Source organism: Phocoena phocoena, chromosome 14 (genome assembly GCF_963924675.1).
Source record: "Phocoena phocoena chromosome 14, mPhoPho1.1, whole genome shotgun sequence".
Classification (NCBI taxonomy): domain Eukaryota; kingdom Metazoa; phylum Chordata; class Mammalia; order Artiodactyla; family Phocoenidae; genus Phocoena; species Phocoena phocoena.
This window is the reverse complement of record NC_089232.1, coordinates 14,145,377-14,157,559: the sequence shown is the minus strand read 5'-3', so window position 1 is coordinate 14,157,559 and position 12,183 is coordinate 14,145,377. Positions and strand designations below refer to the sequence as shown.

At 43.0% G+C, this 12,183-nt stretch overlaps 1 protein-coding gene across 1 annotated transcript in view; it reads right to left on the bottom strand.

Annotated features, from left to right (window-relative positions):
- Nucleotides 1-2,202: 2,202 nt before the first annotated feature.
- The window catches only part of ST3GAL5 (ST3 beta-galactoside alpha-2,3-sialyltransferase 5), a 61,979-nt gene continuing 51,998 nt past the window's right edge, over nt 2,203-12,183 (bottom strand). The window contains exon 8 of the mRNA XM_065891037.1: nt 2,203-2,255. The gene's annotated coding sequence lies outside the window, so the exon portion shown is untranslated. The remainder of the gene's footprint in view (nt 2,256-12,183) is intronic.

The following is a 12,183-nucleotide window of genomic DNA, read 5'->3' as shown; positions in this document are numbered from 1 at the left end:
TTAGGAGGTTAGGATTAACATATACACACTACTATATCTAAAATAGATAGCCAACAAGGACCTATTATATAGCACAGGGAACTCTACTCAATATTTTGTAATAACCTATAAGGGAAAAGAATCTGAAAAAGAATCTATATCTATATATTCATATATAACTGAGTCACTGTGCTGTATGTCTGAGACTAACAGGACACTGTAAATCCACTCTACTTCAATAAAAACAATCAAATTAGACCTGACGCCACCTTTCCAGGGCTGCAGAAAAATTCATTGTTACTTGCTTTTGGAAGTGGGAGTGGGGCTCCTCTCCCCTAGGCCCACGCAAGGACCCAGGAGCCTAACATGGTGCCAGAAAAGGGGTGAGTGTGGGGGAGGGCAAATCTTCAGTATGTTGGGGCCACTGTGAGAGCGTCATGTCTAAGCCTCCAGGAGGCTCTGCTGCTTCCTTGCCAAGATCGGCAGCCCTGGGGCCTGGGCCCATGCCCACATGCTCCCCGGGCGCCCCACACAGCGCAGCCCTGCCACCTGAGGTCCTGTCTCTTCCTGGTGAGCACTGCTACTCTGGGTCACCGCTTTCTCCCCAAACTACCTCTTTCTCTTCTCCCCAAACCCCCAGCCCAATCCCCTTAAACTGCTCAGGATCCTGAAAATAAAAGCAGGAAAAGTAGGTTGAATAAGGGAAGGAAAGTAGGGTAAATAATTATCTCGAGAAAAGTTCCTGCCCCTCTAAACTCTGCCCGGTAGCAACTTGTGCCTATGGGAAAATGCTATGTCCTTGGAATGACCTTCTTGCTGCAGCTGAAGCCAATAAGACACGGCTCAGACAGTGAGCAGGTTGGTTGAATCCAACTGAAGAAAGCCTGGGGGAGCGGTTGGTCATGAGGAATGGAACGTGTTAACTCCTGTCCCAACTAAACCGATAAAAGCTGAAAAAGAGGTTATGGAAAACTGGGTAAGGGGATAAATACCCAGGAAGCCTGGGTTGCAAAGCCATTCCTATCTGAAAGGGATGGACTTGGGGCCCCTGTTGTCATCTCAAGTGTACAAAGGGCCTGGTGGGTCCAAACTGCGGCCCTCTGGACTCTGCAGTTCCCAGATCCACGATACTGTCTTGAAGTTCTGACCACAGCTTGGCCATAAACTACCAGCTTAGTGTCACCAGTTCCCTGAGGGTGGTGCCCATGGCCTAGAGATGGTGCATCTGCTTCCTCAAGGGCCCTTTTCCAATCTGGGAAAGTTTAGGTTTAAACCTGAAGATGATGAAACAAATTAAGCCCTAAGGATCAAACTCTCATGTGAAGTTTAGAAGTAACGTGTCTATAGTGGTTTCTTTAAAATATTGTAATAGTTAAGAGACTCTAACGCATTAAAGACTGACAGATTAACGATGTGTTTTAAATATGTAATAGGATTTAGACTTGTGACTTTCAGTTGGAAGGGGAAAGAAAACTTGACTCCATTTTTGGGAATATTATGAATTTTAAAGAAAACTGGTGCTTCACTATATAAATACATTTTATTTCTTAGGTTTATAAGAATTTATTACTTAGAGATATTTTTCTTTGTCAGGCAACTGAAGTGCTTACAAAGGAAATGTAATATATTAAATTTATGATTGCAGTTCAAAGTGTTTAGGGGAATTTAATTAATTAAGTTTGTAAATGATTTTTTCAAAGGAGCTTAGGGGCTTCAAGTTGAGTTAATAGATCATTAATCAAAGAGAATCGAAGGTCACTAGTCTTATCTTGCCATATTTATAAACAGGATAACAAGATTTGTAAACTGAACATAACTGCTTAAGGATAACGAGGTTATTTCTATGTTATGAAGGGAACATTAATTTAAAATCTAAGTAACTCTAAGTAGTCCCTTCTGGACTGCCCTCAGATTTAAAAAAATAATTCACAGGAACAGCTATTAATGCTAACAGCTAATATTTGTGGAGGGCTTTACACGGACGATCTCATCCCATCTTCCATTCTAGATGAGACCCTGGGAGGTCAGGAACTTGCTCAAGGCCACACATCTAGGAGGCTGTACAGGTTGGACTTGAGTTGGCTCTTCCACTCCAGAGGCTACGGTATTAATTTTTGGAGGAGAAATTCTGCATTCTCCCTTTTTTTTTTTTTTTTTTTTTGGCCTTGCTGCACAACATATGGGATCTTAGTTCTCCAACCAGGGATCAAACCCATACCCGCTGCAGTGGAAGCTCAGAGTCTTAACACCTGGACCACCAGGGAAGTCCCCAGAAGCTGCAGTATTAACCACAGTGCTGAACGATCTTTGGGGCCCGGGTTTCCAGGGTCTGCACCGAGGTCCCTGGAGAATGGCTACACTTCCCTAGCTCATACCAGTGAATGCGAGCGTGTCAGGGCCCCATCTGCCCAGCTACTTTGGTGCTCAGCAGAAATAGGGAAGGGACTTTTTTTTTTATATCTATTAATTTTTTAAAAAATAAATTTATTTATTTATTTGTTTTTATTTTTGGCTGTATTGGGTCTTCGTTGCTGTGCACGGGCTTTCTCTAGCTGTGGCAAGCGAGGGCTACTCTTTGTTGCAGTGTGCGGGCTTCTCATTGTCGTGGCTTCTCTTGTCACCTAGAGCACGGGCTCTAGGTGTGCTGGCTTCAGTAGTTGTGGCTTGCAGGCTCAGTAGCTGTGGCTCGCGGGCTCTAGAGTGCAGGCTCAGTAGTTGTGGCGCGTGGGCTTAGTTGCTCTGCGGTATGTGGGATCTTCCCAGGCCAGGGATCGAACCCGTGTCCTGCACTGACAGGTGGATTCTTAACCACTGCACCACCAGGGAAGCCCTATTAATTTTTTCTTTTTTTTTTTTTTTTTTTGCGGTGCGCGGGCCTCTCGGTGTTGTGGCCTCTCCCGTTGCGGAGCACAGGCTCCGGATGCGCAGGCTCAGCGGCTATGGCTCACGGGCCCAGCCGCTCCGCGGCATGTGGGATCTTCCCGGACCGGGGCACGAACCCGTGTCCCCTGCATCGGCAGGCGGACTCTCAACCACTGCGCCACCAGGGAAGCCCCTATTAATTTTTTTATACATATACTTTGTCCCATTTCCCCTTAAAATGTATGTCTTCAGGATTTTTTTTTTTTAATATTGAGCTATAGTTGATGTGCCATATGTTTCAGGTGTACAACATAGTGATTCACATTCTTTAAAGGTTATACTCCTTTTACAGTTATTATAAAACATTGGCTATATTCCTTGCATTGTACAATATATCCCTGTGGCTTATTTATTTTATACATAGTAGTTTATACCTCTTAACTCCTTACTCCTATCTTACCCCTCCTTGGGGAAGGGACTTCTGAGTGGCCAATCTGAACCCCTAAGTACCATTTGTGGAACTGCCATATACTTGTGTCCCGTAAACACAGAACTTCTGACAATAGCCATGGCCTTGTGACAGGTGTGAACCAGGAGCTATGCATATTTTCTTCCTTGTTGTATACATTAGTCCTTTTCCCTTACTGTCCCTCTCCTAACGATTTACATAAGAAATGGTGTTTAACATTACAGCATCGTTTCTAGGTAACAGAAAATTCAGGTGGGATTGGTGATTGAATTAGAAGAGAAATTAACATTGCCTAGAGATGGAGGCAGAGACAAGTGGGACTTGTCTAAAATTTTGTAAAGAGAGTGCGTGTGTCCACATCTGTATGAGTGACAGTTGCATTCTGCTAGGCAGCAGTGTGAGGGTGTAGTGATCCCTGTCACTCAGAGGGCTGTGCTGGGTCACGTCCGCTGTCTCCTGATTGCTTGTCTAACCATCTTCTCCATGGAAGGATTTGGAAATCTGAAAGCCGCGTTCCCTGACTCTCTACCTGTGAGGTTCTGCTGATGAGAGGCAATGGTGGGAGACTGGAAGGCGGAGACGGGAAAAGCCTTTTTAGGGGTTGGGGCTTCTGATAGCAACTCTCCCGGTAGCAGTGGTAGCAGTGGTGGCAGTGGTGGCAGGGGTGGTGGTACTGGGTAACACTGCTTCCCTTTTTTGCTTCCTGCAGGTACGAATCTGTAGGTAGCCTGAACTTCCACTTTTGTTCCTCCAGCAATTCCACCCCCTTTATCACTAATGCTCTGTGTTCAGTCCCCTCTGTTTAAAATGTTTATGGTGCTTTCCATTTTGTTGATTGGACTGAAACAGATCTCATTCTCTTGTTTGCTTTTTGTGCTCAGCTCTTTGATTTGAAGATAATCCATCTTGTAGCGTCTACACCAGGTCTGTCGCCTCTAACTGCTGCGTAGTGCTTCATGGGGTGTGCGTGGACCACACTGGACCTATCTCCTCCTCCAGGGTGGACACCCAGATTGCCCCCCAACATGCTGTCATAAATATTCTTATACGTATTTCCTTTTTATACCTGTGTGAGAACTTATCTGCAATTAAAACGTATACCCAGAACTGAAATTGCTTTGTCATAGATCATAGGTATGTTCATGCTACATTTGACTAAGTATTATAAGGTCATGATCCTGAATAGCCACACCTCCCCAAAATATAAGATAATGCTATATATACTATTCTGTAATTAAATTTCTCCCACTTTAGGTCAGACAAAAATTCAAATAATTCCAACTAGGGAAAAATTGTTTTTAATTAACGTGTAATTATAATCAATTTTCCTGAAACAACAGAAACGGTGTTTTGGATAACAGCTTCTAGAATGAGACTGCAAATTCCAGCTTCACCATGCACTAGCTGTGTGACTTTGGGACAGTTGCTTAACTTCCCTGTGCCTTGTTTTACCCACTTGTAAAATGGAGATGATAATAGTACCTACCTTATTAGGAGGTTGCGAGAATTAAATGAGATAACGCACATAAAGTGTTCAGAATACTGCTGTTGGCTATTATTGTTGAACATTTAGGAATATACAATTTTTTTGCTATTTCTCAACAATGCTGCAATGAAGTTCAAGATTTATTATTATTCTTCTTGCTGTTATAAAAAACACAGAGCATTAAATTTATCATTAATAAATTCCCATCTTACTAAGTGAAATAAGTCAGACAGAGAAAGATAAATATCATATGATATGACTTATATGTGGAATCTAAAAAAAATGATACAAATCAACTTATTTACAAAACAGAAATAGACTCACAGACACAGAAAACAAGCTTATGGTTGTTTACCAAAGGGGAAAGGGTGTGGGAAGTGATAAATTAGGAGTTTGGGATTAACATATACACCCTACTATATATAGAATAGATAAACAGCAAGGACCTACTGTATAGCACAGGGAACTATACTCAATATTTTGTAATAATTTATAAGGGAAAAGAATCTGAAAAAGAATATATATATATATGTATACATATATATATCTGAATCACTTTGCTGTATACCTGACACTAACACAACGTTATGAATCAACTATACCTCAATAAAAAATGTTTTCTAAAATTTATCATTAAAGTGTGGGATTCTTAGACTGCCTGACTATTGCACTGGAGTTCTGGCAGCAAATACCAGCCTCAAGTTAGCAACCTTTTGGCTTGGGACACCTGGGTCTTTTTAGAGTAACAGGATGTCTCCACACCGTTTGCCCCACTGCTGCATGATCGAGGCCTGTGGCTGCGAGAGCCCTTCCTGAGGTTCCCAGATTTCTGCAGAGCCAAGATCCTTACCAGGGCCTTCCTGAGCCCTGGGGTGGGTGAGACAGGGCAATAACCTCCTGTACAAGGTTGTGTGCCATGAAGGGATAGAATCGATTCAAAGTCCACAGCTCTACCATCTGTGTGATCTTGTGCAAGTGATGTCACATCTTTGGACCTCTGTTGCCTCATCTGTAAAATGAATCCTGGCCTCGAGACTCATCAGCAATGGGGCTTGGGTAAGTCATCTTTTCCCCTGGGGTCTTAGTTTTCCCATCTGTGAAGTGGGGTATCATCGCCTTTACAGGTTTACTGTAGGGATTAGGGATAATGTTTGCAAAGTGCCTGGCAGAGTGCCTGGCGGAGATTCTGCGGCTGGTAGACAGTTTCGATACTGCAGATTCTGTCTGCTTGAGCCTCTGGAAATTTTGACTCGTTGGCATCCAACCTGCGCATCGAACATAAGGTCCCCAAAGCCCCCTCACGCTTATGCTCCAGTGTCTCTCTGAGTTTGTAAACCCTCTTTCTGGATGCCCTGTGGGAACATTAGGCAGCCTTCTGTCCCTGGTACTGGGGCCACAGCCTCAGGATCCCTTCTGAAACCTCTTCCTTCTCCTCTGTCCCTATCTCCATCCCATCTTTATTTTCCACACTCCAAAGGCAACCTTCTTCCTTTCCAACATGAATGGATGAAGACATTTCATCTACATACATTCCCAAGGGCACCCCCGGGAGGGGGCTGTGTCTACTTCCCCACCTCTTATTTGTAACTCAAAACAGCAAATCAGGGGGACCCCGGTTTTAGCTCTGAAATCTTGGAAGTCGTTGCTCCCATCCTTACAGCAGGAGAAAAGCTGAACAAACTGACAGATCAGGGAGACAGAAAATCAGTAATTACACAGTTGAGCTAAAGAGCACCATCAGTTGTCTGGATCTAATTGACATTTATAGAATACTTACCCAACAAGAGCAGAATACACATTCTACTCAAGCCACACAGAGCACTCACCAAGTGTTTGTGTCTTCCCCAAATTCATATGTTGATGCCCTAACTCCCAGTGTGGCTGTATTTGGAGATGGGGCCTCTGAGGTAGTGGTTAAGGTTACAATGAGATCATAATGGTGGGGCCCTGATCCAATACAATTAGCGTCCTTATAAGGAGAGACATCATGTGAGCACAGAGCAAGAAGGCAGCCATCTGCAGGCCCAGGGGAAAGCCCACACCAGACACCTACTGGCAACTCCCTCTAACTTGCAGTTCCAGTTTCCAGAACTGTGAGAAAATAAATTTCCATTGTTTATGAAACCATGCCCCATAGAATTAACAGAAGCTGATAACAGAAATTCTTGAACTTGTCTTACATAACAACAGATAAAGGAACAACTTGTTAAAAGTCCTTTGCTTGTAAACTGCCTTCGTTGATTAAGTTCACTTTAGCTTTTTTCTTTCTTTTTTTCCCCCTCTCTTTAATTACATACCTTCCCAGCTTCACACAGCCCAGCTGTTCTACAGGAAATTGGAGTCAGCTCCTATTCAGTGCAAGCCGGCTGGGGGACGACTGGGACCATGAACCCTAGACCTGGCCTGTGCAGATGTCCAACCAACAGCCTTTTGACATCAGAGGGCCAGAAAACTCCACCCTCAGATCATGCTAAGCACATGCATATGCAGAAGCATGAACCCAGATGCACCTTCCCAAACACCAATTACCTCATCTTTTTCCCATACATGTAATCACCTTTCCCCACACCTAAGGCCACCCTGCTAATCCTATAAATACCCCAATGCCCTCACCTGCCTTTCTTTTGTTGTTCATGGCTTTGTTGTCATATCTAAAAAGTCAATGCCAAATCCAAGGTCATAAAGATTTACCCTTATGTTTCCTGCTAAGTTTTTTTTTTTTAATATAGTTTTAGCTCTTATATTTTAGGCCATTGATCCATTTAGAATTAATTTTATGTATGTGGTGTGAGATAGGGATCCAACTTCATTCTTTTGCTTGTGGAAATCTAGTTGTCCCAACAGCATTTATTGGGGAGACTGCTCTTTCCCCATTGAAAGGACCTGGAACCCTTGTTGAAAATCTGTATAGCACAGGGAACTTTACTCAGTATTCTGCAATAACCTATATGGGAAAAGACTCTGAAAAAGAATGGATTAAAAAAAAAACAACAAAAAAAATAAATTGGCTGTCAGTGTATGAGTTTATTTCTAGATTTTCAATTCTGTACTATTGGTCTATTTAACTATCCTTATGCCAGTACCAAACTGTTTTGATTAATGTCACTTTATTGTAAGTTTTGAAATTCGGAAGTGTGTATCTTCCAACTTTTTTTTTCTTTTTCTAGATTACTTTGGCTACTTGTGTTTCCTTGCATGTCCATATGAATTTTAGGGTCATCTGATCCATTACTGCAAATCAGGCATTTGGAATTTTGATAGAGATTGCACTGAATCTGTAGATCAGTTTGGGAGGAGTGCTGCCATCTTAGCAATTTTAAGTTTTTTGATCTATGAACATGGGATGTCTTTCCCCTTATTTAGGTCTTCTTTAATTTTTCAACAGTGTTTGGTAGTTTTCAGACTATGACTTTTGCACTTCTTTTGTTAAAAGTATACTTTTATATTCATAAGTATTTTATTCTTTTCGATACTATTGTAAATAGAATTGTTTTTGTAATTTCATTTTTAGTGTGCTCAAAGCTATTATACAGAAATATGATTGATTTTTATAAGTCGATCTTGTATTCTGCAAACTTGCTGAACTCATTTATTACTTTAATCATTTTCAGTGGATGCCTTAGGATTTTCTATGTACAAGATTATGTTATCTGAAAACAGAGACTGTTGTAATTGTTCCTTTCCAATCTGGGTGACTGATATTTCATTTTCTTGCCTAGTTGCCCTGTCTAGAATCTCCAGTTTGGGGGAAAGCATTTAGTCTTTCACCATTAAGTGAAAACCCATTAGCCGTGGGCCTTTTGTAGATGTCTTTTATCCAGTTAAGAAATTTCCCTTCTATTCTTAACTTGTTGAGTGTTTTTTTTTTTACCATGAAATGGTATTGGATTTTGTCAAATGACTCTCCTGCCCCCATCTAGTGGGATGATCATGTGAATTTTGTTTTTTATTCTATTGATATAGTGTATTACAAAAAGTGTTTTTTCCAAGTTAAACCAACCTTGCTTTCCTGGGATAAATCCCTGGTCATGGTGTATAATTCCATTAATAGAGTGCTGGATTAGATTTGATAACATTTTGTTGAGGATTTTTGCATCTATACTCATAAGAGATATTGCTCTATAGTTTTCTTTTCTTGTGATGTCTTTTCTGGTTTTGATATCAGGGTAATACTGGTCTCACAGAATGAGTTGGGAAGTGTTCTCTTCTGTGTTCTGGAAGCGTTTGTGAAAAATTGGTATTGATTCTTTAAATGTTTGGTAGAATTCACCAATGAAGCCATCTAGGCCTGGGCTATCCTTTGTGGGAAGTTTATTGATTAATTATTAACTTGATCTCTTTACTTCTTATAGGTCTACTCAGGTTTTTTTTTCTTGAATTAGTTTCAGTAGTTTATGTCTTTCTAGGAGTTTTTCCTCTTCCTCTATTATCTAATTTGTTGGAATTCAGTTGCTCATAGTAGCCACTTATGACTTTTTTCTATAAGGAAGGTCAGTAGTAATATACCCTTGTTTATTTTTTAATTTAGTAATTTAAGTATTCTCATTTTTCTTGATCAACGTAGCCAAAGGTTTGTCAATTTTGTTGATCTTTTCAAAGAACCAGGTTTTTGTTTTGTTGATCCTATAATTTTTCTAGTCTCCATTTCATTAATTTCTATGCTAATCCTTGTAATTACTCTCCTTCTTCTTGCTTTGGGTTTAGTTGGCTCTTCTTTTTTCTAGTGTCTCAAGGTGGAAGGTTAAGTTGTTGACTTGATATCTCTTTTTTCTTTTTTAAGCTTTATTTATTTATTTTGGCTGCACCACATGGCATGCGGGATCCTAGTTCCCCAACCAGGGATCGAACCCACGTCCCCTGCAGTGGAAATGTGGAGTCCTAACCACTGGACCACCAGGGAAGTCCTGAGATTTTCTTCTTTAATGTAGGCATTAACAGTTATAAATTTCTTTCTAAGGACTGCTTAACTTCATCCCACAATTTCTGGTACATTGTGTTTTTTATTTTCATTAATTTCAAAGTATTTTCTAATTTCTCATAAATTTTTTCTTTGACTCTTTGGCTACTCAGTTGTGTGTCATTTAATTTCCACATCCTTGTGAATTTCCTTAATTTATTTCTTTGACTAACTTCTAATTTTACTGCACTGTGATTGGATAACATTCTTTGCATCATTTCAATCCTTTTAAGTTTATTAAGGCTTGTTTTATATACATTGGATAGAACAACTGGGCAGAAGGCCAACAAGGAAATAAATGACTTGAACAATGCTCTACAATAAATGACTTGAACAACGCTCTATGCAAACTAAGCCAAGCAGGACATTTTCTAGAACAATGGCCACTAACCACTGGACCACCAGGGAAGTCCCAGCATGTATGTTTAAATGTATCAGTATCTCCAGTGGATGTGTATTATTTGTACCATAAAGAAAAAACACAAGTAGTGTTTCTTCCTGATGGTGGGTCTAGGAGTCAGGACTTGTGGTGGGCAGGGACCAGCAGATCAAGGAAGTGTCAAGGCCAAGCTGGGCTCTGCAGGGTCTATAGGAGCTCCACTGCCTCCCAGAGCCTCACTCTCCCAAACCGTCCACTTAACAAGGGACAAACTTGGATGTAAGAGGTGTTGCAAAGGCAGAATCCACCTGACCTTCCACCTGAAGCTGGAGGACTCTGGGTCATGGTACCTGTGAGATTCTGCCTATCAGAAAATGAATCGTTCAGCAGAAGAGCCCTGGAATTTTTGGCATTTGGAGTCTGAGGTCCAGGCTAGCTGGGGAGGAGGCAGTGTCCTGAAGGAGGTGGACACGCTGGGCTGTGGCTCTGGAGACTTGACGGGGAGGCCCCACTGCAGACCTGGGTGTGGAGTAAAGAGAGGCTGTATCAAAGTATGACCCATGGGAGTGGATGACCCTCCAGGGAGAAATTACAACGGAAAGGGGAAAAGAGGATTACGGCCAGAGGCTTGGGAGGAGGAAGGGGAACCCAAAGAGAAGTGGTCAGAGATGGTGCAGGAAGGAGGGAATTAGCCCAGCCGAAGAAGAGGCCTGACACGCAGAGGAGTGGGTCGCACCGGCCACCCTTGGGGCTGCTTGGAAGCCCAGGGCTCTGAGAGCCGCGCACGCACCGCAAGACACTAGGCGGCGCTGTGGCCCATTCTAACAGCCACTCCTTTTCGTGTCGGGGTTTTCTTCTTTTTAAAGAGAAATTAATGTGTGCTGCCCTCCTCACCCCACCCCCCCCATTTCCTGTTTAACAGATGAGAAGCCCAGAGAGGGACTGTGGTTCTCCCCAAAGCATACAGGGGTGTCATGGCCGAGGTAGGGCCACCTTGCCCACCAGGCCCAGCCCTCCAGCACCACCCACTTTTTAGTCTTGCCAACAGTGAAATCACCTTCCTTGGTTTTCCCATCCTTTCTGTTTCCGGTTCCCCATCGGCCCCACCACCCCCATTCTCCTTCCACCTGCAGCCACAAAGATGTGTTTCAGTATAAACTGAATCAAGTTGCTCTCCCAGTACCACCCTATGGTGGCTCCAGATTGCCTTTTACCCTGACATTCAGCTTAGCCTGGCCTGCAGGGCTTCATGCCTCTAGAAGCTTCACCCTGAGCCTATGCATACTTGCCTTTTGGGTTTGCTCTGATAAAGCTGGTCATGCTGTGTCACCTCCACCAATCTCTTCGCTCTGCTTCCCCACTCCTCCTCTCTCCTCTAACTACCCCCTTGGTCTCAGGCTGACTTTCCTGGCTCTACGGTGCCCTCCCCTGTGCTCTAATGCCTGCGTTGTCATGTTCATGTCTTTAATGTTTTTTCCCCTCTAGACTGAACTCCAGGGCACTAGGACAGGGTCCATTTTGTCTGCAGCCTGTCCATCAGGGTCCAGCCGTGGCTCTAGGAAGGCTATCGCACTAAGGATGACCATGCTGGCAGAGCAGGCGAGGAGCTAGCACCAGGTGTCACGGGGCAGGATCTTTGGGGCAGGCCCACTGAGTACTAACGTATAGCCGAGAGCATCTGTCTGGAACCGTGGGCAGACCATCAGCTGTTCTCAGTGTTTGAACAAATGGTGTTCCATACAGAACGGTTAGCCAGAGCCACAGAATCGAGCCGGCAGAAGGGGCCCCCACTGTTGGTCTCACTTTTGTATTCTAGGAGCTGGTATATTTTACTGTTTTTAAAAATAGAACAATCAGGGTTTCAGTTCCAAGTTTTGGAGAATGTGGGGCTGCATCTGGAACAGGTAGGAATCAGCACGGCCTTTGTTCTCACCTGGTCAGACCTCTCCCAGAGTTGAGGCCAACAGACCCTTGAGCCAGACAATGACAGTAATGTGGAGGCACCCAAAAAGCTGATGGTGGACCAGCGCCCCGCCATGCTGTCAATGTGG